Genomic DNA, 27,346 nt, shown 5'->3' on the forward strand with positions numbered 1-27,346 from the left:
ACAGGGCACTGGTCATGAAGTCTCTGGTTACTGGTGTAACCCCTTTGGGGTTTAGAGAGCATGGCCCCTTTAAATATTTTTCCTAGGGGGAGGGGGAGAGTAAGAAAAAAGGAGGGAAACTCCAGGGGTCAGCGCTGGAGCTCCAAGGAGAGAGAGAGGCAGCCTGCAGGCCCTGGAAAAGTGAAGCAGAGAGAGAACCTGCCTGAAGCCTGCGAAGGGCAGGGTGGCCGATCGGGGACCCCCAAGGACAGGAGCCAGGAGGAGCACTGTGCCAGGGAGGAATTGCCGAGAAGGACAGGCCGGAACTGGACCCAGTATCACGGCTGCCCAGAGCTGCATGGGGCTGTGAGTACTGGGGCTTCTGACTCTGCATTGGGAATAAGGAGGGAGGCTGCTAGCTAGTTAAGTGGGGAGGTGGTCGCTCTGTGTGGCTTTGCAGAGAGCGGCAGAAGAGGGCACTGGAGGGGTTTGTTGGGGAAAGTTCACTGGCGCCAAAGACGACCAGGAGCATCCAAGACTCACCACTGGACTGGAACTTTGCTCAGGACTCCTGAACTCTGCGTGCAGACACATTGCTCAGTGTCTGCCCTTCCAGACTGTGCTACCACTGGGCCTGTGGGGCCTTGTTTTGGAGGCAACCCTGTTCTGCTGCTCCCCCTATATTTCCCTTTGTTGTATTTCTCCTCTCATCCCTCTGTAAATAAATATCTCCCTTTGTCATATCCATTGTACGATTCCTGTGAGTGTGTCCCCCCACTCTGGGGGGTGTGGAACAGGTGCCCCTGGGGTGGAAGGGATTTCTCCTGCTGCATTCCTGCGCGCACCATCTCTTGGCCAGAGCTGCCTGCAGAGCAGACTCCATGTTGGCCACGAGGGCGCTAAAGTTACAAGTGATCACTGGTAACAAGTGATCTTGAGTGGACAATTTTTACAGAACTGAATACCAAGTCTGTCTTGGCCAGGCTGGAGCTATAAGGATCATTCTGCCATGATCTTGTTTGAGCTTGAGGATGACCCTGGGAATCAGGGGTGCTGGTGAGTACACATACAGCAGACCCTTGTCCCATGGCAACAGAAAAGCATCTGATATTGATCCAAGGTTGTGAGCAGCCCTGGAACAGATCCAGGAACAATTCCTGTTCTGCCCAGCTGCAAACAGATCCACCAATGGAAAACCCCTTATGTATGTGTTTAAATTAAAGGATCTGCTCAGACAGTCCACCAGGCCATTTTGAACCCCAGCAAGTGAGATAACCTGGGAGTGACCAAACTCTGAATGCACAAATTCTGCAACTTGACTGCCTCCTGACGGAAACTGTCTGACCTGGTACCCTCTTGCTTGTTCACATAAGACAATGCTGTGATGTTGTCAGCAAGTAGTTGGACAGTTTTGCTCTGAATGTAAAGCAGGAACTGCCAACATGCCTGCAATTCAAATACATTTATGTGTAACTTGCCCTCGTGGGCAGTCCACAACCCTGGCTGTGGAATCTGTTGCATCCAAAAAAGCCTGCAGAGCTGATTGAGACGCGAGGCAGCCCTGGGTGATGAGTGATTGCAATTGTTCTCCGGAACCCTTGGGCAGCTTGCTTGCAAAGAGACATTGCCTCCCAGTTAGAGAAGTCATACGTTGTCAACAGAGTACTATAGTTGGTGATCCGGAGTTGTAATCTTGCTGCAGAATATTTTTTTCTACCAAAAAGTTTGAGCTTTTGGGGATCTTTATTTTTGGGGGTAGCCCTAGCCCAGCCCTGCCAACTCCTCTCATTCATCATGGCCACTACTAATAAGCCAGGTGTGGATGTAAATAAAACTGCTCAAACCCTTGGGACAGAAGCTGGCTGCATAAGGGCCTCCTTGATAGGCAGGGCTACCATTTCTACCACAGCAGGATGGAGAGTGTCAGTCAGCTTGCGGGTATTCTCCATCACTAGCCCCACTTGAATGCCCAAAGAAGTTGCCGTTCTCCTGAAGATCTTCTGAAATGCCTTAAAGTCAGAGACGCATGGTGAGAAGGATGCATAAGGGGGAGGCAAAGGAGTTAGCGCTCAAGGCTGTTCTTGTGGTACCAAGGCAGGTTGCAGCTCCAAAGCTGAACAGGTAAATCCTGAGCTTGAGATTCCAAAGGCTGATCGGTATCAACCATCACAGTCTCTTGGTACTGGCAGGAGATGGCTCCCTTCTTGGGGATCTACTCATATGAGCTATTGGCAATATAGAACTGGATGCTGGAGGCATCCTATAGGGCAACTAACAGGGCCACTGATGGGGCTGGAACAGTAACGGGGCGGGGCCCCAGGCATGTCTGGCCCAAGCATCCCAATCCCTGGTTAAGCTCTTCTCAAACCCATGCTGATAAGTGTGGGAAGTGGATTGGGAGAAAGCTGTCTGGTATTGAGATACTCGACAGCCTACCTCAGAGTCTGATGAAGACACAGAGTATTCTGAGATGGTGCGGTACTGGAAAGGGACCTCGGTAACGGAGATCTAGATCTGCAACAGGGATGTGGCACTAGGGAAAGTATAGGCAGCTTTCTAGCCGCCAGTCACATGCAGTGTGGAGGAACTGGTACTGGACCAAAAGAAGTCGAAGGAGGTGGTACCAAGCCCAAAGCTGGTGACCCCAGAATACAGCATTCCTTTGCAGATGATCTCAGCATCTGTGCCACCGACCTGAAGCAATAGTGAAGGTGGTACAACAGGCATAACAAGTCCCTGGGCACAGCAAAAGCCTCTGGCATAGTGAGTACGGATATGGGTGGCTGTCCCACAGTGATTTGGGATGACTACTCCACTGCGGCTGAAGAGTTAGCCAGTCTTGCCAGTCCTTGGGAGGACTGATGCATTGATGTTTCAGGTCTCTCTGTATAAGCTAGTACCAGGGAGCAGCAAGCCAAAGGGCTCGCTCTACCATCAGTACCTGAACAATCTTCTGTATAGGAGTCTTGCATTTTGGACTGTAAAGAGCCCAATGCCTCCTTCTTGTGTTTCTGGGGCCAGGACTGTTCTGAAGTCTTGGGCCTCAAATAAGACAGTCCCACTGACCGGGATCTCCCTCAGCTCCTGTCTGCAGAAAAGCTGGGGAAAGCACTTTGGGAAGGAATCAAAGTACTTCCCTTGGATGACCAGTGGGGTTCCAACTCCAGTCTAAGGGCATCCTCAACCAAAAGGTAATGGAGACGCTCCTCCCTCAACTTCCTTCTCCTGGTCTTGATTCCATGACAACTAGGCTAATGGACAAACTGATCTTACACAACCCTCACTCAAGCACTTGAGACAGTGCAACTGAAGGTCACTGACTGGCACGGCCTTTCTGCAGCCTGAGTAAATCTGAAATCTGAGGACCATGGTAAGGGTCCCCCAGTACTGGGTGGGGCACAATGACCCTCCTGGCTGGAAAATACTACTAAGAAATAAAGTTCGAAATAAAATAAAAAATAAAGGGAAAAAAATGTAAGCATCAAGCGACTAAAAATAGTACAACTAGGTAAATTGCGTGGATGATATGTTTTTTGTTCACACACCTCTACAGTGTCATGCTCTCAAAGAATAACTATCAGAAATCTTGAATAGCTTGATTAGTGTGGTCCAACTGAGGCCCGTCACAAGGACATTAAAAAAAGCTGATTCTTTAAAAAAAAAAAAAATCAAACACTCAACAAATTAATACTCTTTGGGGTGAGGGACTTCCTCTTCTAAGTGCTAAGTAGAATAGGAGACCGGCTTCACATTTCCCAGTTAAACTGTTGCAGCTTGAAAGTAAACACTAAATATCTTCTCGAAACAAGCAAAGAGCACCTGTCTGCACAGTTTTTTCGTAGTGAAATTTTAGAATAAATCCTCCTCATTTATTTCACAGGAAAGGTACTAATTAGATCTATCACATTTTCAAGAAAAGCCATGGGCTACACATCAGTCATATAGGAAACAAAATTGTTCAAAAAATATCTTACTTTAATAACTTCTTTAAAATTGCTGGTAAAGTTTGCAAACTCTGTCATTCCATTTACAACCAACGGTTGGCATCACTCACACTGATTTGTTTGTCATATGAAAAAGTTCTGCTCTGCAACTAAAAAGGTACAAACCAAACTCTGTAACAACCCTACAGCAAAGAGGAACAGAAATTAAATCCTCATTTTAAGTCTGGCTGGCCAATACCATAATATTGATATTCTAATGGCTGTAACAACATGATGTAAATCTTTCCTAAATTATCTTTTATTCACAAAATGAGCTTCTCATTTTAATTTTTGTTATTCAGACACGTAACACCACTTTGGTACTAAGCTATTAGCATACTAACTTTTTATAATATCCACTGTCAGACTTGGCCTACACTTGTTACACATAAAATGAGCATTTTCCCCATTTTTAAATATATACAACTTCATACAGGGAGACTTACAATAAAGGTATTACATAGTCAAAATGCAGGATTAAAAGACAACTTCTTCCCACACAGCTTTTTCCAAAGCTGAGAAAAATCAGAAAATTTTCTAACAGAGGCAATGTTTCACACCAGATGTCAACATATATTAAATAAGAGAAATGAAACAACAGAAGACGCACTAAAGGAGTCAAGGAAGTATTTATTTGTTGGAATGTGGTAAATAGGCAATCTTATCTGCTCACTCTTCATATATCATTGTCTCTCTCCTGTATTTTAATTGACACTATTTAAAAATCTCTCAACTACACATGGCTGTACGTACATCCCCTCCCCTACCCATCCACCCTGGGAATTTCCTACTTGTCTAGATTCACTGAGGTTGTGTGTTTAATCGTTTTTTTAATATAAAACAAAAGAGGGCCATAAATAATGTTTTGGCTCCGAAATAATAGTTTCTTTATGTGAGACTAATCCATAAGAATAAACTATTCATAATTTGAGAGAGAGAGAGAGAGAGAGAGAGAGAGAGAGAGAATCAGAACAAACTTTACATGTGACTGCATCTTAAAAAGAACTGCATAATAGCAAACAGGCATTTCTTCAAGAGCTAACTCCTATGCATTCAGATAACCAAAACCAGCAAAACCATCTTGATAGTTTTTTTGCTGACTACCACTGATTTGACTATTCCCTTCACACAGGGGGGGGAAAAAGCCATATAAAATGTACTGTTAACATAAACTTGAGGCTTGCTAAAAGCAAATATTTTAGAAGGCAGATATTTAACTTTCAAAAGCATTAGAAAAAATATACATATTCAGTCCCTCAGGAGGGCTTAAGACCTGGCCTGCTTAGGTAAGATGACAACTGTCAAGTGCCCATATATTCATGCAAGTAGTTTTTAGGTGTGGTCAAAAGCCTTGTCAACTCCACCTGCTCAAGTTAAGAACATCTGGCATATTTCTTACCTACAACATCATGTTTCTTCAGACATCATTCTTTATACTTGTGGTGAGGCTGTAACATGATTTTTCATGCCTGCCTCCAAAGTGCTCTGCTCAGACACCACTGCATCTTTTCTCCCGTATGTATTTTGATGGAAGCACTCCTAGCTAAGCATACATGCAAACATCTCCTTCTGTGCACAATTTATTTCTATACATGTCAGAGGGTTAAGATGCATAAACTACTGGCTTCTTTTCTTCAAGTAGTGCAGTTTCAAGCCCTGACATTGAACCTAATCCAAAGCCCACTAAAGCCAACTGGAAGCTTCCCATTGACTTTATTGGGCATTGAATCAGATCCTGTAACACATCCTCCTGAACTGTTACTTCTTTATTTTTATTATGGTATGTCAACATTGACAGCTAATTGCCTCAGTTTGTTGAAATCAAATACTAATGAGCATCCCATTGAAACTCAGTTTCTTTTTAGAAAACCTGGTGTCAAAATTTCTACAAGGTAACACATAAACCCAACAAGATAAATCCTGGATAAATTTTCTTGCTCAGCGTAATTCTCTAGATAGCCTCATCTCAGTGATGGTTGCTATTTTTTAGGATCAGGTTTCATACTCTCCACTGAGAAAATGACCAAAATATTTTAGCTTAGTTCGTCGGTGATGATTTTGTGTAGATTTAACTCCTTTTCCTCTAGATTTTGGAGCACAGTACATAGATTGGCATCATATTCTTCCACGACAGCACCAAACATCAATACATCACCCACAATAGCTGAGTCCACAAAGCTCAGCATATATTTCCCCCTTTTTTTTTTTTTGGAACCTCACATCACAGGCTGAATGAATACCAAAGAGTAAGTGAATCTTTATGTCCCTATTATGGTATTAAACATGGTTAGAACTGAACTTCCTCTGTCCTGTTTTACTTGCTAGTACCTAGATCTAGCCTCCAGTACTGAGAAAATGGGCATCAGCCAATTTACTTGTTATTGCAAGTTTAGGCATCAATAGGTAATCTTGCTTGATTGCCTTTCTGAGATCTCATGAATCTATTTACAGTGTCAACTCTGTGGGTAGTTTCATCATCGCCACTAAGAAGTCTAACCGCACTGTCAGATCCACCTGTGATTACTTTATTTTACTTTTTAAACATGATATAGGATCTATAATGAAATCCATTTTAATTTTTTACTCCCCAATAAATTGCACACCTTTGAATTATTTTCATTAGATCATCTAGTATGAAGGTGTTATAAGCATCACATCTGGGATATGCCCACTTCCATTACCAGTTGTGATCACTTTAAGAACTCAGTATGTGCTCCTATAACCATAGTATCAGAGCCACTCTCAATTATTAATCAGAGCTGGAAATTAAATCCTGAACTCTCAAGTTCCCAGTCCACTGCACTGAACATTAAACTATCCTTCCTACTCTGTTCCTGAATGGCATGCACACTTTGGCCTTGGACATCGGTGTTCGCTCAAAATACTGTGCTGCTCTTTCCTGCCCAATACTAGTAATACTTTCCTTTAAATACTCCCCATGATGTAAATTATTTTGAGCAATGTGGCAGCATCCTCATCTATCCCCTTTCATCCTCAGATGACCCTTCTGGCTCCAGATAATAGCAAACTGACAGCTCTCTCTGACCGCACAACATATACATCTTCTGAACTCAAAAGATAGGCCTCCCCCACCCTTTTCAAAGAGAACAAAAAAATCAAACATTGCTCTGCGGCAGAATATTCTGGCCTGTGACTAGATGAAGGTCTTGGTGGTGAAGACAATTTTATTCTGGTACTAATTTGATTACTAGGCCCTTGCGTTTAGGCCTAAACATGCCTATTGAAACTGACATATTTCCTTCCTTTGCTACCATTACACCTTACTATGTGCTGATGAGCAGCAGTATTCCCAACTCTTGCAATTTCACCATGAGTTTTATGACATTTTCTGAAACCTCCATCATCTGGAATCATGCCATTAGGGGAGTATCTCAGCTTTCATTTAAAAAAATGAAAATATGTTTCTAGTCCTCATGGTTGTGGAGAAAAGCTGAATCATGTGAATCCTGAAGGGTCAAAACCCAAGAGGCAAACAAACAGGATCCAGCATTTATTTTTTAAAAATTGCATCATTTTTTAATCCAAATTTATTATAGGGGGAGGGGCTGACTCATTATTTTTACTGATTGAGTCTAGCAATACTATATCAGTGAAGGCAGCTAATGAATATTATGTGGGGCACTACTTATTAACACAAAAGGGGGAAGGTTTTCTCAAAACCTCTCACCATGGCCCTAGCCAAGAAGCAGTTACATGAATCAGAAAGGGTCTGACTGCAGCTTGTGCAATGAGGATGTACACTCACAACTGCACTGTGTCCAAGGCTGCAGTGATGGCAGACAATTACACGCCAGTAAATGGAATGTTACTATTGGTATGTTTATATGGCATCTACTCCCTGGCCCCCCTGGCCACTTGCTCCTGGCAGGAGAAGAGGCACATCTCTGGCACAGCCTCAATGCTCCAAAGAGCAGCAATCTAGGAAGCCTAATGCAAACTGTGCAAGGAGGGGGCCCCTGAGGGCAAAGTAGCTACACTTCCTCCTGTTCCCTTGTGAGGCAGTGTAGTACCAGTGCACCATCTGGCCCAAAATAACCTGTTCAGTAAAATCTGAACAACAAATACATTCAAATAAGTGACAAGCAGAAAGAGACGCTGAACTCTCAAGTATACTATTTGCTATGATGTGTCCACTCAGCTCTATTCATTACCATAGGTCACAACTATTCACACTTTTGGTCATGTCGGGGGGACGGGGAGGGTGTCTCTCCGGGCCTTGGTAGAGGAGAACTCCCTCCCACTCAGCAGTCTGGAATTCCAGCTGGGCTAGGGCTATCTAACTACTGCTCTTTGGAGTGCTTCTCTCTTTCTCTCCCCTTCTCTCTGGTAAAGATTTCTAGTGGACTGAAAATAGTCTTTGGATGCTCTTCCTCTTCAGAATCAGGAGAAAACAAGCTGAAAATATATGCACTCTAAACAAAACAGGCTTACAGTGACACTAGGAGTGTTGACTCCTGGAGATGCAGACCAGCTGCTGTTCTTTTAGCCACTCCCAGTCCAATGCTCTTAGCTTGCACTTCCTCTTATGTGCTCCAACTGGCTTCCAGAAAGGCCCACAGGGTTCAGATGTTTCATGTTCCCACTGTTAGCCCTTACCTCCCTGGCCTGAAGCTCCGCAGCTTTCTAACTGCCACCTTTCTCCTGCCTCTCCCAAGACCCAGACAAGTAGTATATCCTACCATACAGCATATAACAAAATTCCTACAATTGCACAGTAGTGTATACTTATTGCACGTCTAAGAGCGGGGTTTGGGCAGATGCTGCTATTGGTAGAACAGAACAAATAATGAAAATATTTATTAAGAAGATTCCCTGATTAAACCATTCAATGAAAATGTTCATGAATTATTCACCCATCTCTATAAGCCAAGCAAATAATGAGCAAAATATCTGAATAATTTATTTGAATAATATCATAAATTTCATTGAATAAATTATTCAAGATTGTTCAACTACCTCCAGTTATATGCATACAAAAGGTATTATGCCATATTGCAGGTTTCGCCAACGTATATTTTATTCTTCATTTGAAAATTTCATATTGTTCATTATGTTCCAAATCTGGGCCACTGCAATTGGATGCATGCATGCATCACTTTTCGGCTAAGATGATATGAAATCACCCTTACTTGATGTTTCTGACACTCCTGAGTATTGTATGACTACGACAACAAGTACCCTGGCCTCAACAAATCAAAAGCATCACTTTTCCGGGACAAACTGAGTTTCCCCCAGACCAAAGAGTGAGATTCACAATGAATACAGATTCCTTAATATAGGCTTTACTAATGGCACAATTCTGGAACCCGGGATTGCAGTAAGCAGACGGTCTTTAAAAACAAACACACACATTTTCCTTTTTGATATTCTGTATAATACAAGTTTATGGCAAGCTGTCAGTTGTATTCAGATTTAGCACCTAGAAACTATAGTGATGTATTCCTTAGAAATGCTTAAAATAGATTAGACAGACTGATTACATATTCCTTAAAATTATAGTGAAAGCACTACAGCTTCTCTAAATTGTGCCACTAAAAATCAGAGTTAGAAGTTATATAAATCTAAGGTTGCTATAAATTGCTTCTTGTTGAAAGTTATATAAAACATTTTGAAATCTGTTATATTCCACCTCTTCTGGATTTTAAAAAAAAATCTCTCTCAGAGGTAGACCTGCTCAGATTTCTTTAAGGGTAAAATTGCATCAGGAGCAACACCGCTGAATGTTAGGCTCCATTCTGCATTTAAAGCAGATGTTCAACATCTTTGTTTCCTATGGGGAAAAAAGTGTAAATCTGGCGCAGAAACCCTGAGTAAAGCTTGATTGTTTTACAAAAACCTGAACTATTTTCAAGCAAATCTCTTAATTAGTTTCCAAATGCTAATAAATTAAAATTACTCTTAAAAGAAGATCACATTCTGACTCTCATAACTACTTTGTATTTTTACGCTAGTAGAACCCAACTGTTGGAATTTTAAATATTATACATAGTGAGAATTAGGAGGTCTGTCGGAGAGTAAGACTTTTTTGCTAATTATCAAAATATTGTTAGCATAATTCATTATAACTGAATCCTTATGTGTTGTGGGTAGCCACCAGAAAACGTGGTTATAGACTCATAGACTTTAAGGTCAGAAGGGACCAATATGGTCATCTAGTCTGACCTCCCGCATGATGCAGGCCACAAAAGCTGACCCACTCACAACAGAATCTTCCAGCCTGCGACTCCTGCCCTATGCTGCGGAGGAAGGCGAAAAACCTCCAGGGCCTTTGCCAATCAACCCTGGAGGAAAATTCCTTCCCGACCCCAAATATGGCGATCAGCAGAACCCCGAGCATACAGGCAAGATTCTACAGCCGGACCCTCATTTTACCCGCGATGGCACGTTAATGCCTAATTGACTAAAATCACGTTATCCCATCAAACCATTCCCTCCATAAACTTATCAAGCCTGATCTTGAAGCCAGAGAGGTCTTTCGCCCCCACCGTTTCCTTCGGAAGGCTGTTCCAAAATTTCACCCCTCTGACGGTTAGAAACCTTCGTCTAATTTCAAGCCTAAACTTCCCCACGGCCAGTTTATATCCATTCGTTCTCGTGTCCACATTACTACTGAGCTTAAATAATTCCTCTCCCTCCTTGGTATTAATCCCTTTGATATATTTAAAGAGAGCAATCATATCCCCCCTCAGCCTTCTTTTGGTTAGGCTAAACAAACCGAGCTCCTCGAGTCTCCTTTCATAGGAAAGGTTTTCCATTCCTCGGATCATCCTAGTGGCCCTTCTCTGTACCCGTTCCAGTTTGAGTTCATCCTTTTTAAACATAGGAGACCAGAACTGCACACAGTACTCCAAATGAGGTCTCACCAGCACCTTGTATAACGGAAGCAGCACCTCCCTGTCCCTACTAGAAATACCTCGCCTAACGCATCCCAAGATCGCATTAGCTTTTTTCACAGCCACGTCACATTGCCGACTCATAGTCATCCTGCGATCAACCAGGACTCCGAGGTCCTTCTCCTCCTCCGTCACTTCCAATCTGTGCGTCCCTAACTTATAACTAAAATTCTTATTAGTCAGCCCTAAATGCATCACCTTACACTTCTCACTATTAAATCTCATCCTATTATTGTTACTCCAATTTACAAGGTCATCCAAGTCTCCCTGCAGAATATCCCTATCCTTCTCCGAATTGGCAATACCTCCCAACTTTGTGTCATCCGCAAACTTTATCAGCCCACTCCTACATTCGGTTCCGAGGTCAGTAACGAATAGATTAAATAAAATCGGACCCAAAACCGAACCTTGAGGAACCCCACTGGTGACCTCCGTCCAACCTGACAGTTCACCTTTCAGTACTACCCGCTGCAGTCTCCCCTTTAACCAGTTCTTTATCCACCTCTGGATTTTCATATCGATCCCCATCTTTTCTAATTTAACCAATAATTCCACGTGTGGCACAGTATCAAACGCTTTACTAAAATCTAGGTAAATTAGATCCACCGCATTTCCTTTATCTAGAAGGTCTGTTACTTTCTCAAAGAAGGAGATCAAGTTGGTTTGGCACGATCTTCCTTTCGTAAACCCATGTTGTAATTTGTCCCAATTGCCATTCACCTCAAGGTCCTTAACTACTTTTTATGTTTATGTTAACTACTTCTGTTCATTGATCTGGCAATGCAGAACAGTTTGGGGGTGGGGGCGTGCAAGATTCTTTTTTGTTATATGACTCCAATAACATTCCCGGCATCTGAAAGGTGGGGATTAACTCAATGCAAGGCAATGGGTTCTTCTAATCCAGGACATTCACGTTTCATCTCAGAAGATTTTTGTCAAAGCCACAGCTTCTGTAACAGCTCCTTTGTCAAAGACTTGGATCTCTGTGAAACTGTTCAGATGCCTCAGGACTGGCCAAGTCAAAGTATGATGGTTCCATAGCAGACAGAGATTCAGAAGAGTACATCTGCAACCACTGCTCACCACTCCCTGTTTGCTTACTACTCTATACCTCTTGAAAGAACACTGACTAAAACCAACAGCCTTCCATTGCAAGGAGCACAAATATGAGGCATGTACCATTTGTCTTCAAGAGCTGTTTTCTATCTAGAAAAGTATCAGAGAGCAGAAACAATCCTTTTTTAAAAAGAACAGGAGTACTTGTGGCACCTTAGAGACTAACGAATTTATTTGAGCATAAGCTTCCGTGAGCTACAGCCCACTTCTTCGGATGCGAAAGCTTATGCTCTAATAAATTCGTTAGTCTCTAAGGTGCCACAAGTACTCCTGTTCTTTTTGCGGATACAGACTAACACGGCTGCTACTCTGAAACCGATCCTTTTTTAGAATCCTGGAATTAGCCAGTCTAATTAACTACTCCTCAGAGTGGGAATTAGGAGATCTGAATGAGGAAGAAGGGTGGGGGAGAAAAGATGTCAAGCAGAGCTAAAGTACACCGGGGCTCCTGCTGCGGTTAGGTTACCTTTCATGCTGTTTGTACAGAAGCCTTTTTTCAAGCAGCTTGAACTGATGGTTGGGGCACCATTGTCCGTTACTTGTATCCACAAAGATAAATGACGGCTCTTTGAAATCCTGAACAATATGACTCTTGCGATTTCCTAGGAACTTTGTCTGCCAAAGGAATAAAAGAAAAAAAGACAGACAAATATAAGTCAATTGAAGAGCTACAGATTTTAGATTAATAAAATCTTATTTGGAACTGTGAAAAGAAGCCCTTGAGATATATATAATTCCTCATTACAGAAGAGTATTTCTTTAGAAGTAATTAAGACTTTCTAATTAACTAGCAAAGCAGGAGACACTTGTGACAGCTGAATGATGCACTTAATCGTACACTTTCATTCCTGGCTGACATTAAGAATCTATTTGACCGTATCTAGGTGTTTATATTGTACACATCATATGGTATCTAGTCATTTCACGAACAAAGCCCTTATTTGTTACCCTTACAAATAATAAAAAAGAAGGTAGGATTCTGAACGAATGATATGGAGATGGAGAGGACAGGTGTATCTATGAAGCAATATAAAGATTAGGAATAATGCCTTTCATTGAAAAGGAAGAGAGATTAGCAGGTGCACATCTCTATAACTGCAACTAATATCTTTGTACAAAGGCTTCTGAAAAACTAGGAAGAGCTAGGTAGCACATACTGTTAGACACCACTGAATGCTGCCAAAAATCATATGGTATAGCCAAGAAAATCCATAAACTGAGTTCAATACACAGCAAAGCAGACAGCAGGTAGGGTGGGAAAGCCACAGTGAAACGAGCCAGCTATCCATCATTGACCACCCAAGTTGTTAAAATCAGCAGATGCTGCAAAGCATTTGATTAACTGAAGCTGCACATAAAAAGGGATAGTTTGTCTGTAATAGTTCTGTCTTCTAAAGAACAGCCCTCCTTCCCCGTCCAAAAATCATTCCCTCTTTCTCCAATCTATTCATTGCTCAATCTGTGTTATACATTCCACACTGACAGCAGCTGATTGCAGGGGATAAATTTCTGTCTTTCATACTTCATTCATTAGTTGGGATATTTCTTCCTTTGCTGATGGCATACTCAACACATTTTAAACAACCATACAATACAGATATTTAGGTTTCTTGTCAGATTTTTTTAAATTGCTAATGATCACTGCAGGAATGGAAGAAACAAAGAAATTTGGATAAATTTTTAGCTGCAGCATCCAGCAACTCAAAGTAATGGGCTTTGATAAAAGAAGACTAATTATAGCATTTAAAATTCTTCCTAATGGCATGGATAATCCATGGCAGTTTCCTGTTCTTGGTCCAACTTAGATAAGAGGACATAAATAGAAACAATGTAAATATGAAAGGAAAGTTAATGAAAACAGACCCAATATCAAGACACACAAAGAAACTAGCAATACGATTTCCTCACCCATCTCCACGCGCCAGAAAGATTGTAGCCAAAGACAGCCCTTGCTTCAGGATCTCTAAACTTTGAACTAGTCCAGGCAGAGCTCATGACATTTTCATCCATAACTACAAGAGTTCTCAAATATTTCATAGCATGAACCAAAGATAGGGCCACAAATCACCTCCTTTTCCACATATAATGTCCTTAAGGCAACTACAACAGTTGCTTACATGGAAAAATAATGTCAGGAAAGTAGTAAATGTGTATTTATCTATCTTTTATATGACTTAGTAGCTTGAAAGAAGAATCAGGACCATATGACCAGCCACCTCTCTGTAAACCACCACCAAGTACTCCACAAACCATAGTTTGAGAACCTCTCCCTACTACATTCTGGGCTGCTTAGTTTTACCCTCATAACCTCCTTCTCTGATTGATAATCCAAATGCACAATGTATCTATGTAAAAAAAAAAAAAAAAAAAAAAAAAAAAAACCTGACATTTCTGGTAAAGGCGTCTCTTACAGCTACTCTCCTCTCTCCTTCAAAATAATAATAATAATAATTCACCACATTCACTTTCAATGAAATGCATTATTCCTAAACTTTCTATTGCTTCATAGATACACCTGTCCTCTCCATCTCCATATCTTTTTGCTCATCCCATAAAAATAAAAGGGAGTTACACAGTTTTCACATATGTGAATTTCTTCTGATCAAATGAGCAAGTGGCCCATTTCCATTTACACCAGAGGAAAAGGTGGAGGTTTTTTTATTTATTGTTTTAATAGCAAACACGGCAGCATTGCGCTATTTTTAAAAGTTTTCTGAATAAACAACCCAAAAATGAAGTTAACAGGAATTTTCAGTCAGTCACAAGTATTTCAGCTCGCTGCACATTTCTAGTTGTGAAACTGCCTGGAAGCACATCAGCAAAGTGAACCTGATCAGCAAATATGCTGCTGCTGAGTATAAAACTTCAGCAAATAAAGTTGAATTTCACTTTGGAGTTTTGTTCTTAACATGAGCTACAGTACCACAAATCATGAACAACAGACCCATAACAGCAATTCATGAGATACTGCACGTTTCTATGGACATAAGGAGCTTAGTAAAATCCTGGCCCCAAAGAAGTCAATAGAAAAATTCCCAACCTCTCCAATGGGGAAGGATTTCACCCTTTATCTTTAAAAGCAGTCCCCCATGAGATTTCACTCAACATAAAAATATCTTGAGTCAGCATTCCAGTTTCCTCCAACAGATTGGGCCAGATGTAGAGAATACTGATGGGCCAGACTGCGCAAGTCTGCTCTGTGAATGTACAATTGACCCTGCAGGGGTCAGGAGTTCCTTTTTCTTGTCTCTCTGTATAGCAGTTGGGCCTCCTGATCTCCCTGGAGCACAGAGATTGTTCCCTCCATGCATCTTCTGGGGACCAAAAACCCCAAAGGGAAGGGTTTGGCCATCTCACTGCCTTTTCCACGATTCACCCAGCTGATCTGGCCAGTTGTGCTGAGGGAGTATGCTACACCTGTGAACTGTGGCAGTGAATGTGTGTCCTCTGCATACCAGTTAGCACCAGGAGGAATTTCCTGACACTTAATTCCTCCTGAGAGGGGAGGACTCTGCACAGTTCAGAGCTCCAGGTTCTGCCTAAATGGAACAACGGAGTCTGATCTAATTATTTAAATGACATATGTGGCTTTCCTGCCATCAGTGGCAGATGCAGCAAGCACTACACCATGATCATAGATGGAATCTGCATTAAAAGGACGCAGAAATAATCCAACCCAAATATATAGCATTACGCATCTGCACATAGTATGTACGGTCAGGGCAGCACACACTCATTTCCTTAAATCACACAGCTATCCTGAATCACTTCTATTCAGATGTTCGGGAGAATTTAAGGACTTTGGCAGAAAAATTCTGAACACACAAAGCAAGCTCCCCAGTCTGAGACAAGTGAAAATTAAACTCTCGGTTACACTGCATTTGTCTTTTAATTCTATTCTTGCAGAAAATGTGTTATGAAATTTCCAATAAAAACACAGCTACAGATTCAAGTTCTATTTTACATACATAATAGAAAAACAATCTATTTGAACTGCATACCATACAACTGTAGTTATCTTTCACTTCTAGATTCTATTTCTCTTGCTAAATCAGTCACTATGAAGATATGAATCTCCATAATAATAGTAGAACCAGAACACACATCCATATGAACAAAGTCAAAAGTCAATGGGAGGCTGGGTTAATTTTGTGATAAAACAGATTATCTAATCACATAACATTCCATAAAGATCACACAGAAAGCCTACTCTGAGCATATTTGTAACAGCTTGGTTGTAAATAATTTGTTAGTTTATGACTCACAGAGTGGTAAACTTGAAAACTTCGAGGCTGTTCGGCAAATGTTTTAACAAGAGTAAACAGAGGAGAGGCGAGCAGCTACCACACACCAATTTATATTTTCAACATTAATGAATGTGATGAAAATACTTGTGCCATGGTATCAGTTTATGCATAGATTTGAGACAGATTCTTTCCTTGGACATGCATATACTCATTCCTTGGACATGCATACTTGTGTAGAGTTGGTGCAAAACACTACCAAATCAGATTGGTAGCATCTTATACCTCTTTACACAGGTGTAACTACACAAGACACAAGGCAGTAGAGAATCAGCCCCCTACTGTATATCTATATTTAAGAACTGCAACACAGTACAATATATCATAACCCGCAATAGCACAGCAGCAATTATAGTTGTGAGTTTTAGGGTTAAGTTTCTGTAGTGTTTAAAAGCTCGTTCATAGTGTCCACACTTTAAAAATGTGTTTCTGTATTTCTACAGTTCTTTTTTGCCTATATTCTCAGAGCACATCATACCAATTTAAGAGCGGTTTCCAGTGCATTCCATGCTGTGGAGCACGGATTCCACTGTTTACGGCTACTTTGCTAAGAACTTTTGGGGCTCTCTCTCCTCCTAGCAATTAAGGTCCCAAACCTGCAATAGGAAGGAGAGCAGCAGAATATGGACCCTGGACTTTAGAAAAGCAGACTTTGACTCCCTCAGGGAACTGATGGGTAGGATCCCCTGGGAGAACAACATGAGGGGGGAAAGAGTCCAGGCGAGCTGGCTGTATTTTAAAGAATCCTTATTGAGGTTGCAGGAACAAACCATCCCGATGTGTAGAAAGAATAGTAAATATGGCAGACGACCAGCTTGGCTTAACAGTGAAATCCTTGCTGATCTTAAAAAGAAGCTTACAAGAAGTGTCCAGTTTTGGGCCCCACACTACAAGAAGGATGTGGAAAAATTGGAAAGAGTCCAGCGGAGGCCAACAAAAATGATTAGGGGGCCGGAGCACATGACTTATGAGGAGAAGCTGAGGGAACTGGGATTATTTAGTCTGCAGAAGAGAAGAATGAGGGGGGATTTGATAGCTGCTTTCAACTACCTGAAAGGGGGTTCCAAAGAGGATGGATCTAGACTGTTCTCAGTGGTACCAGATGACAGAATAAGGATTAATGGTCTCAAGTTGCAGTGGGGGAGGTCTAGGTTGGATATTAGGAAAAACTTTTTCACTAGGAGGGTGGTGAAGCACTGGAATGGGTTACCTAGGGAGGTGGTGGAATCTCCTTCCTTGGAGGTTTTTAAGGTCAGGCTTGACAAAGCCCTGGCTGGGATGATTTAGTTGGGGACTGGTCCTGCTTTGAGCAGGGGGTTGGACTAGATGACCTCCTGAGGTCTCTTCCAACCCTGATATTCTAGGATTCTAATAAACTCCATCTGAATAGACCCCTGAGCCTGCATGGAACCTCATTAACTTCAGTGGCGGTTCACTGTTCCAGAGCTCATGACAATATCAGGGCTGAGGCAGCATTTATGAGTTTTATGGCTCATCCAGATAATAGCTGTAGCTGCTCCAGCAATATAATGTCCCTAACACCTGGTTTGGGAATGGTTCAGTAGTGATTCAGAGGAAAGAATACTACCGGCTGAATCACCAACACAATTACCTGGGTTTTCCTTTGAGGTCTCCCATCTAACTAGCAACTAGGCTGGACCCTGCTTAATGCATGAGATTTAGCAAAGTAACAGCCTCAGGTGCTATTTCTATAGAAAAGACATAGCAAATTAAACTGGCTGTTTTATATCTGTATTGGTATACAGATGTCATTCCAAGAAAACATTAAGCCATACAAATAGAAAACATTTCATTAGCATTTACAGACTGAAACTTTCTAAGGTGCAATTTGAGGAGTTCCTAAAAATCTGCAGTTCAATCTACCGCCTTCATAGACTAATCTGAGATTCCCTCTCCACTAAATCTGCAAATTAAAAACACTTTCAGGACGAATGTCCTGATTAATAGTTTATAATGCCTACATTCTCTGTTGGATAAAATATTTCTTGTTCAAAATAAATAGTTTTTCTCTGGATGCTGGCAATTTCAGCATCAAGAGAATGAATCACCACTGCTTGCTACTGCCACTCACACTGCAGGCATGTGTAGTCATTCTCTAAGGCATGATTTCTTATCCTCCTCAGTCAGCTGTGAATTACAACAGTGGATGGGCTGTTCTGACGCAAACAGCTCACAGGTTGTCCAATATGCCTGGCAAAAGACCAGTGCGTTTTCACAGACATCAGATTACTTTTTAATGCCTCTACCTTTGCTAACTCAACAAAGCTTAATGCCTGTGTGAACACTAAAGGCAACAATACAGGTTATAATCCCTGCATCAGAACTGAAGGAAAGCTTTGTTCTAGCTAAAATATTTATTGGGTCTCACACCCATTGAGCAAAACTACATGCATGTGTATATAATGTTTAATCATGTCATAATCATGGCTTTGGTTGCTGGTTATATCAGCTACGAATAACTATTGTATAGCAAAGAGACAATAATCACTCATTTAAAAGGAAAAGCAAATATTTTGCATTTATTTAGCACCTTTCATCCATGGATTTCAAAACTCTTTACAAACCCTAAATAAGCCTCACAAAACCCATATGAGGTAGGTATCATTAACCTCATTTAATGCGCAAATAAATTGAGCCACAGAGGGTGAAATGCTGGCCCCATCGAAGTCAGTAGGAATTTACCTGTCAACTTGAGTGAGGTCAGGATTTCACCCAGAGAGTTTAAACTGACTTGACTAAGATCAGACAGCGAGTCAGTAACAAAACCAGGAAGAGAACCAGGGAGTCATAGCACTTAGTCCCTGTCTCTAACCATTCATCAACATTCCCACACTTATGAAATAAGTGTTTTATTATTGCTTAAAATCCTACAAAACATTAAATCATAACATATGGAACCAAACTGGAAAAACCAAGAACATTGAAGATTAACAATGCATCTTTAACTTTGACCATTGGGAAGAAAGAGAGGGGAAAAGCCACAAATGTAAATGAAAGCTAGGGTATGTCTACACTGCAATTAGACACCCAGGGCTGGTCGTGCCAGCTGACTCGGGCTTGTGGGGCTCAGCCTGCAGCCTCCCGGAAAGTCAAAACTGCAATTAAACAGCCCTGCATGCAGCCCAAGCCCCACGAGCCCGAGTCAGCTGGCAAAGCCAGCCACAAGTGTCTAATTGCAGTGTAGACGTACCCCTAGTGTATAAGCCTTATCTTTGAATCTCCTAGCTTTCACTGGTTTGTGTCAGAACCATCAAGTTATAATTAAAATATTTTTAGGCTCACTTCTCTCTCTTTTTCTCTTAAATAATGCCGCTGAACTGGAGGAATAAGGATGGAGAAATCTTTCTTAACAGAGAATATTATTTGCTTGTGATCATAAAAGTTCACAGTTATAGTACATAAATACATTTAAAATCTATTTATAATACTTACGTTATGATCTGTTGAATAAATTATTACCATATATTACACTAAAAATAAAAATGATAATATATTACCCCACAGAACGGGGAGGGAGGAGTGGTTCAGAGGATAGAGCACTGGCCTGGGAGTCAGGAGACCTCTAGCTTTGTCACTGACCTGCTGTATGACCTCGAGCAAGTCTCTTCACCACTCCTTGCCTCAGTTTCCCTTTCTATACAACGGAAATAAGGAGAGGCTATTTACCTGTGCAGGAACTGGAGTTCTTTCAGATGTTATGTCCCATATTGTTTGCATATGCGCATCTTCAATCCGAGATTTTTCTTCAGCAGTGTCCACGGGTCTACACTTGCGTCCGAAATAATCTTCGTCCTCCAGACTGATGGTAAACAGGGAGGGACAGACCTGCTGGTACCCCAGTTCCTTCTTAACTCTGAAGTCCAAAGACAAGGACTCCGAAGCAAAGGGGAAAGGAAGGCAGGTGGTAGAGCACCCATAGGGACATAACATCTCAAACAACGCCAATTACTATACAGGTGAAAAGCCTATCCTTCTTTGAGTATATGTCCCTATGGGTCTCCACTTTGTGAGACTCCAGAGCAGTATTTCAGTATGGAGGAAGGCGCTAAGGAGATGAATCCATAACAGTTTGGAGGACAGCCTCACCAAAGGCTGCGTTGGATCTGGAAGCACAGATGGAGGCATAGTGCTGAGTGAATGTATGCACTGATGACCAAGTAGCAGTTTTGCAAATATCAGCAATGGGTACATTCTTGAGCAGGGCTACTGAGGTTGAGCTCCTGTAGAATGGCCGCCACCCTAGATGGAAGGTGTAACTTGGGTCATTTCATAGCATGCCACGCTGGACAGTCTTTGTGCAGATGTCTCTGTCTTGCATGAGCAATAGAGATGAAGAATCTAGGTGAAAATCTGAAAGGTCAGGTCCTGTCGAGACAGAAAGTGAGGGCCCTTCTCACATCTAGAGCATGTAGGGTAGCCTCTTCCCTGGAGGAAGGAGTGAGATTTGTGTTAAAAGACCAGTAGTTGGATAGCCTGATTGATGTGAACGTCCAAAGTGACTTTCCACAGGAAGCGAAGTTGAGGGCCGAGAGTCACCTTGTCATGGTAGAACACTGTGTAAAGATGGGTCAGCTATAAGTGTTCCCAGTTCACTTATTTATCTGGCTGAGATAATGGATAGGAGGAACACCGTCTTAGAAGGATCAGTGGAGAAGAGAGAGCAACTTCCCATAGGCTCAAAGGGGATAAAATATAAAAGTGAGCCAGGTGAGATCGTTGGTCCAGGTGAGATCATAGGTCCACCTGAAATGTACTAAATTTCCTCTTGGTTGCAGGAACATAAATACCAAGAGCCACCGAGGAGTCCACGAGAGAATGCAGGGACTTGTCCTTCGTGTTGCTGAAGAGCTCAGACCCTTCAAAGGGTATGAACTCTATGGTTATCTACACTTTGGGGAAGACTGCAGCCATAAAGCTTGCTACATAATCACATCGGTGGCTGCAGAGCAACCTGCTGTGTCAACTGCATCAAGGGACACGCCCGAGCAACAGTCTGATCTTCAGAAATAAGGGCTTGAAATTAGTCCCTCTGGTTCTGTGACAGATAATCAATCCATGGAGAGAACTTTGAGTAGCTGGTGTGATCCTATTTTGCTAGTAGGACATGATAATTCGCAACTCTGAACATTGTAATGTCGCTGAGGAGCAGCTATTGCAGCTGAGGAACGCAAGTTCTTTGTTGTGCGGAGCAGATCTCTGCTGGTGCTGGCTGCTCCTCCATTGCCCAGATCTACCAAGGAGGAGGTGGGATGCAATAACAGCTATTCAGAACCCTTTGCTGGAACATGGTGTTTTTTGTCAGCCCTCTTGCACATAGGTGGAATGGTTGCAGGTGGCTGCCAGATGTTACAGGCAGGTGACAACAGTGCATCATTAACAGGCAGCACTAGCTTGCCTTGTGATGTAGTATGGATGCTTTCCAACAGGGAATGCTGGGGTTCCTGCACCTCCTCCAGGGGGATCTGTAAAGTCTTGGCCACACTCTTCATCAAGCCCTGACAAACTTTAAAGTCATACCTGGAGGATGGGGGTGGAGGCATGCCTGCTGCATCAGGAGATGAAGATTTGTTGGAAGGAGGTGTTTCCTCCTCAGTTCTTAGACCCTGATGCTCCTCGAAGTCCTCTTTAGTACAGGGGACTTCTCGGGGAAGAGATTTTGTGGGTCCATTTATGGCACCCTGTAAAACTGGTCACCAAAGGGTTCCAAAATGCCTAATGGGGCAGGGCATAAGAAAAGGCAGGAGGACCTCAGGAATGCTCCTGCCAAGGTTGGCAAGGAGGACGATGGCCAGATCCTCGAGTTTCCTCTTCTGGGTACGGTGAAGGGAATGATGGCTGAGTCCCAGCAGAGATGTCCGATTCAGAAGATGCATCATCCCGTGTCCAATGGGGAAGCCAAGGGCAGTGATACTAGCAGATGGTTTGGTATTGGCAGTTGGATAGGTATGAGTGGCTGAAGGGAGATGGGATCAAGTCAGTATCAGCATCCAGCTTTTTGAGGTGGAATGTGGCTGTACCGATGGGTAAGTTGGAGCCACTGGGTGTGTCGATACCAAGAAAGGTTTCCTCATCTGCAACTCTCAGGAAAGGGGAACCTGGTTCTCTTGTCAGAGGAATGACGTTGGTACTGGTGATCCGGGGCAGTACTCCTCCAACTGAAGCAGGTCAAGCAGTACCAGATGGTGCGGATGAGTGGTCTGTGCTCTCACTAGGCCCAGGGCCCACAGAGGATGCCAAAGTCAAGGACAGTGGCTTCTTTGAGTCCCTGCATCCAGAGACCTCTAGGGGTATCGAGGATGGTGTTGAATGTGGCTGCTAGCCAAGTGACTTTTCCTTGGGTGGAGTGGTGGAAGATCTCTTTGGCAGTACTAGACCCTGCTAGAAGAAGCCGGTACCTAGAGCTGGGTATGAGGTCTCCTTAGACCCCAATTTTTGGGGAGATCTCTCCCAGAGACCTCTTACCTTTGCTCCCTGGAGCCGAAGTCAAAGAGGCCACCAGTACACATTGAGAGACATACTGATGTATGGGATTGAAGGGGAGGGGAGAGTCAGACCCTGTGGTCTCAGAGATCATTCAATGAGAAAGAGCTTCAATCCATCTCCCCTAAGCTTGTGAGATTGGCTTTTAAAATCTAGCACAGACCTTGCATTTAAATGAGATGCGAGACCCTTCAAGGCAGCTGGAGCACCCATCGCTGAGGGGAAAAGACCTGTGGCAGGTCTGGCAGGGTTTGAAGCCCAGAGTTTTGGGCATAACCTACCATGGACTATACCCCAGCTGAGGAAGAAAGGCCCAGGGCTGGAGGTCCAAGCCCTGGCCAGAAAAGAATGGAGGGGTGGTGTCCCTCCAACAGCAGAAGGAAACTGAAAACCAGTGCCGAGGTGAAAAACTAAAACTAAAAATAAGGTATTTAAGTAACATACAGAACAAAGAAGGTAAAGATATCAGGTAAGTAGTGGACACAACACTCATCTCTAGGCACAGGCAGTTGAGAGGACCTGGAGTGGCAGCGGGTCTGCCCCTCCCTATACATCCTCGGTCCAGAGTATGAGGATGTGTACCATGCAGGCATGGACCCACAAACACTACTGAAGAAAAATCGCCAATTGAAGGCATACAGGCGCATACGCACATATACACAACATGGAGCACCCACAGGGATATATACCCAAAGAAAAGTTATACTTGCCTCCATTACTTATAAAGTGCAATGAGATCCATTTACTGTTCCATGGTATGCACCATCAATATGTTCCTCTGGAAACCATATATTAAAAAAATTATATGCTCGGACAGTTCCACAATAACACCCAACATGATTAGTGCTCAAAGACACAAAACTGTTAAAATGTTCCTTACACTTTGTATTTGTTGACCTTTCAAAAATTCCAAAGGAAAAGGAAAAGCTGGGTTCCAGCATAATGGATTTCAAATTTCTCATTCTTTTTCATCCACCCTGCCTATTTGTAGTGCCAACCATAAATGTATAGTTTCAGTTTTACAGCCAGCAAACTGACAAAAGGAGTCAACGCATGCAAACTAAATGATGAGGAACAAAAGGGACGAGGAGGGAAAAAATAAACAGGCAAGAAAACATTTTAACTGTGTCTTTCAAATAAAGTGGATTTTGCCTAGTACAAATAACATGAATAAATAGGCCAGATAAAACTTTCATGATCTACCCAGCAGCTCCCACTAGCTCTGGGGAGATTAGGCAGGAAAGGTAATAAAAGCTGAGGCTGCATTCCCCTTTCCAATCTCCAGCACCACAGTAGGGTCCTCCCAATTAAGGAGGGTCATGGGTTGCAATGCAGCCAGAGAGCCTATGACTGTCCAGTGTCAGAGGAGCAACAGCCAGGAAGCTGTATAGGGTGACAGAAACATACAGACACTCAGATGGCTCTGGCCTCCTGGCGGATCTACAGGATTTGGCCAATGGTTTGTTTTTAGGAAGGATGGATGGTCTTGTGATTAAGGCATTGGATTGGCACACAGAAGATCTGGATACATATCTCAGTTCTGCCAGAAGCTTCCTGGGTGACCTTGGGCAAATCACGTAATCTCTCTATGCCATGGTTCCCCTTATTTAATAGGGGATAATAATCCTTTGTCCGCCTTGTGTATCTAGATTGTAAATTCTTTGGGACAGAGATTGTTTCTTACTCAGGGCTTGTCTGCACAGTATTTTAGCCCACAGCACTGGGAAGTGAATTTTAGCCCATTCTAGTGTGTTTTGCACTAACTGGCCAGCATGGACCTTGCTGGCACACACTAACTATTCCCTAGTTTGAAACAGGACTACATTACATGCACTAAGGAACTTTTAGTGTGCACCAACAGGGTCCACACAGGCCAGTTGGTGAGCAGCACTTTAGCACGCACTAAAATTCACACCTGTCTAGTGTGGACAAAAGCACAGTGTAGACAAACCTCCTGTGGATGTATCACATTTAGCTCAATGTAGCCCAGATCTTAGTTGGGTCCCTATGTACACAACGCAAAGGATCTCTTGCAGAGTTTTCCTTTCCCCTTAACCAGTCCCTTGTATTGTTGAAAAAGGGTATTCCAAGGAGTGGGGGAGGGAGGGCAATGAGAAGAGCAGCAATATAGACCAGTATTAATAATACTTAGTTAATATTTGTACAATTCCTTAAAAATGAAAAGCCCCATATAAGCACTAAGTAATATATGCTGTTAATAATTTAGCTGACTATGCCATACCTATAGGGACTGTGAATGGAGTGTATAGTGCACAGGCAGAAAGATTCCCATATTGTCATTTTATAAATATTTACTTTGCAGTTATCTTTCATCAAATTCACTCCTTTGTAATGTGTCCCTGTTGCCTGCATGAGACTTGTCTTCTCTCTGAGTGCCTGTAGGTTATACACTCACTTTACTTAGGTTTTGACCCCCATGTAGTTCAAATGGTTTCCCAACCTTTAGCTGCAGTATAACTATAAGCATCCATGAACACTGTTTTTTATTTCACCATTGTCAGGGATGCTGGAACAATTTTTATAGTGGGGGTGCTGAGAGCCATTGAACGAAACTGTAAACCCTGTTTATGATGGAAACCACTTCAAGCCAAAGGGTACAGCAGCACCCCAGCATACCCTAGTTCCTGCACCTATGCAGACTGTTGTTTTTTTTTGACACACAAGTCCCAGCAGGTGTAAAGCGAAATATGTCATCCATGTGGCAATGCTGTCACAGTGGAGAAACTTCCGGCAGGATCACTTGGCATCTATCCTTAGAGAGGTAACATGAACAGTATGAAGGAGTAGACTGCCATTTAGCCAGATGGGTTTAAGTGCAGGGATACAAAAGATTAGTTATAGACGTAGTGGGCCTGTAAATCATCAAAGCTCTATTGCAGTAAAATGTATTTATCCAGAACTTTTCCCTTTGTTCTGTAGAGACAATGTGTTATCAAATGTATACTGTTGCTTTTATATATTTTCTTAAATTATTTGTATCATAGCAGTACTAGGGGCCCCATAATAGAGTAGGCCCCATTGTGATATGTTCTGTACAAACACACGGTGAGGAGCAGGCTTTGCCCCCAAAAGCTTGAGCAATCTAAATAGATAAGACAGACAAAAGATGGACTGAGAAGCAGATGGACCTGAAGTGACTTGCCCAAGGTTAAATAGTAGGCCAATGGCAAAGCCAAAAATTGAATTTAGATTCTCTTGGGTTCCTGGCCAATGCCCTATCAATTGGACCATGCTGCCTCTCTAATGGCAAATAAAGATGTTGAAAAGAAAATAATCCTGTCACTATGCTCCACTTTTTCTGTAAATGGACATAGCAAACCACTGCACATCCAAGATCTGCTGCTCTCCTATCACTATACTCCCCAAACAGACAACGTTTTTGTAAATGGGCCCATTCTCCATATAAAAAAAAACCAGCACAGAGGAGGAGCTGGAGGCTCTCCCCTAAAGTATGGGTGACCATCTAGTTTGGTATTAGCTTCCAGAAGCCAAAAAAATAGCAAAAGATGGCTTGCTTCAGCTGGTAGAGCAGACAATCCTAAATTTAAGTCTCTTGTAAACTGGCAAAATAGTCTGTTTCCCAATTCCTCCTTGCTGCTTTCGTTTGGGCCCCAGACCTTCCTGACAATGTTTCCCATCTGGATAAGGAGGCACGGAGAAATCTGAAGAGGAGGCACAGGGTCTCTGCTGTAATGAGCCCATACTTAATCTCTTTCCCGCCTGCAATAGCATGTACAAGCTTTATAAAATTGAAGTATATATTGATATTGTCCCCCATTGCACCTATCAACTCTGAGAGAAAGATAAAAAAGAGCACTTTTATTCTTCAAGTCCAAATAAGAACATGAAATTTTGAGTTTATAGGCCAAGCCATTCTCAAGGTATGATCATCCAAAAAAAGTTAGGGAAATGTTCAGAAAGTCAGTGATGGGACCATTTAAAAAAAAAAACTTTTAAACTCCTGTTTTTTCCAAACTTTCCATAAAAGCTGTACCCTGGGATGAGATATCACATTAAGTTATTTGATCTAGGGACCAAGGTGGGTACTGAAGCTGGGATTTGAAATGACAAGCTAGCTTGAATCAACTATGGAGGAGCTACCACTACTATGTTAGGAAGTAATAAACCTATTATGTTAATATTTTAAAAACTTATTTCAACAGTGATTTTGGGGTGGCTTGTTCTCATACCCTTCATGGAAGTGCGAGATGCTCTTGTGAAATAAGCCAATAGAAAGCTCTATTAGCCTATTTGGATAAGGCAGCAGCATGCGTTTGAAAAATTTAAAATAAATTAAATCTGGCAACCTGTTATACTACAGCAGTGAGACTGCAGAGATAAGCATTAATTGGCTTTGACTCTTGTTACTGTTGTATCATTGCTATTTAGTGAACATGAAATCTTTCTATGGGTCGCAAACTTTTTACCAATTTCTTCAGTTTCAGAAGACTGTGATATAAATGCAGACTTATCACTAAGGATACAATTTGGTCACAGAGGTCATGGATTCCGTGATTTTAACAAGTCT

Source organism: Emys orbicularis, chromosome 2 (genome assembly GCF_028017835.1).
Source record: "Emys orbicularis isolate rEmyOrb1 chromosome 2, rEmyOrb1.hap1, whole genome shotgun sequence".
NCBI classification, from domain to species: domain Eukaryota; kingdom Metazoa; phylum Chordata; order Testudines; family Emydidae; genus Emys; species Emys orbicularis.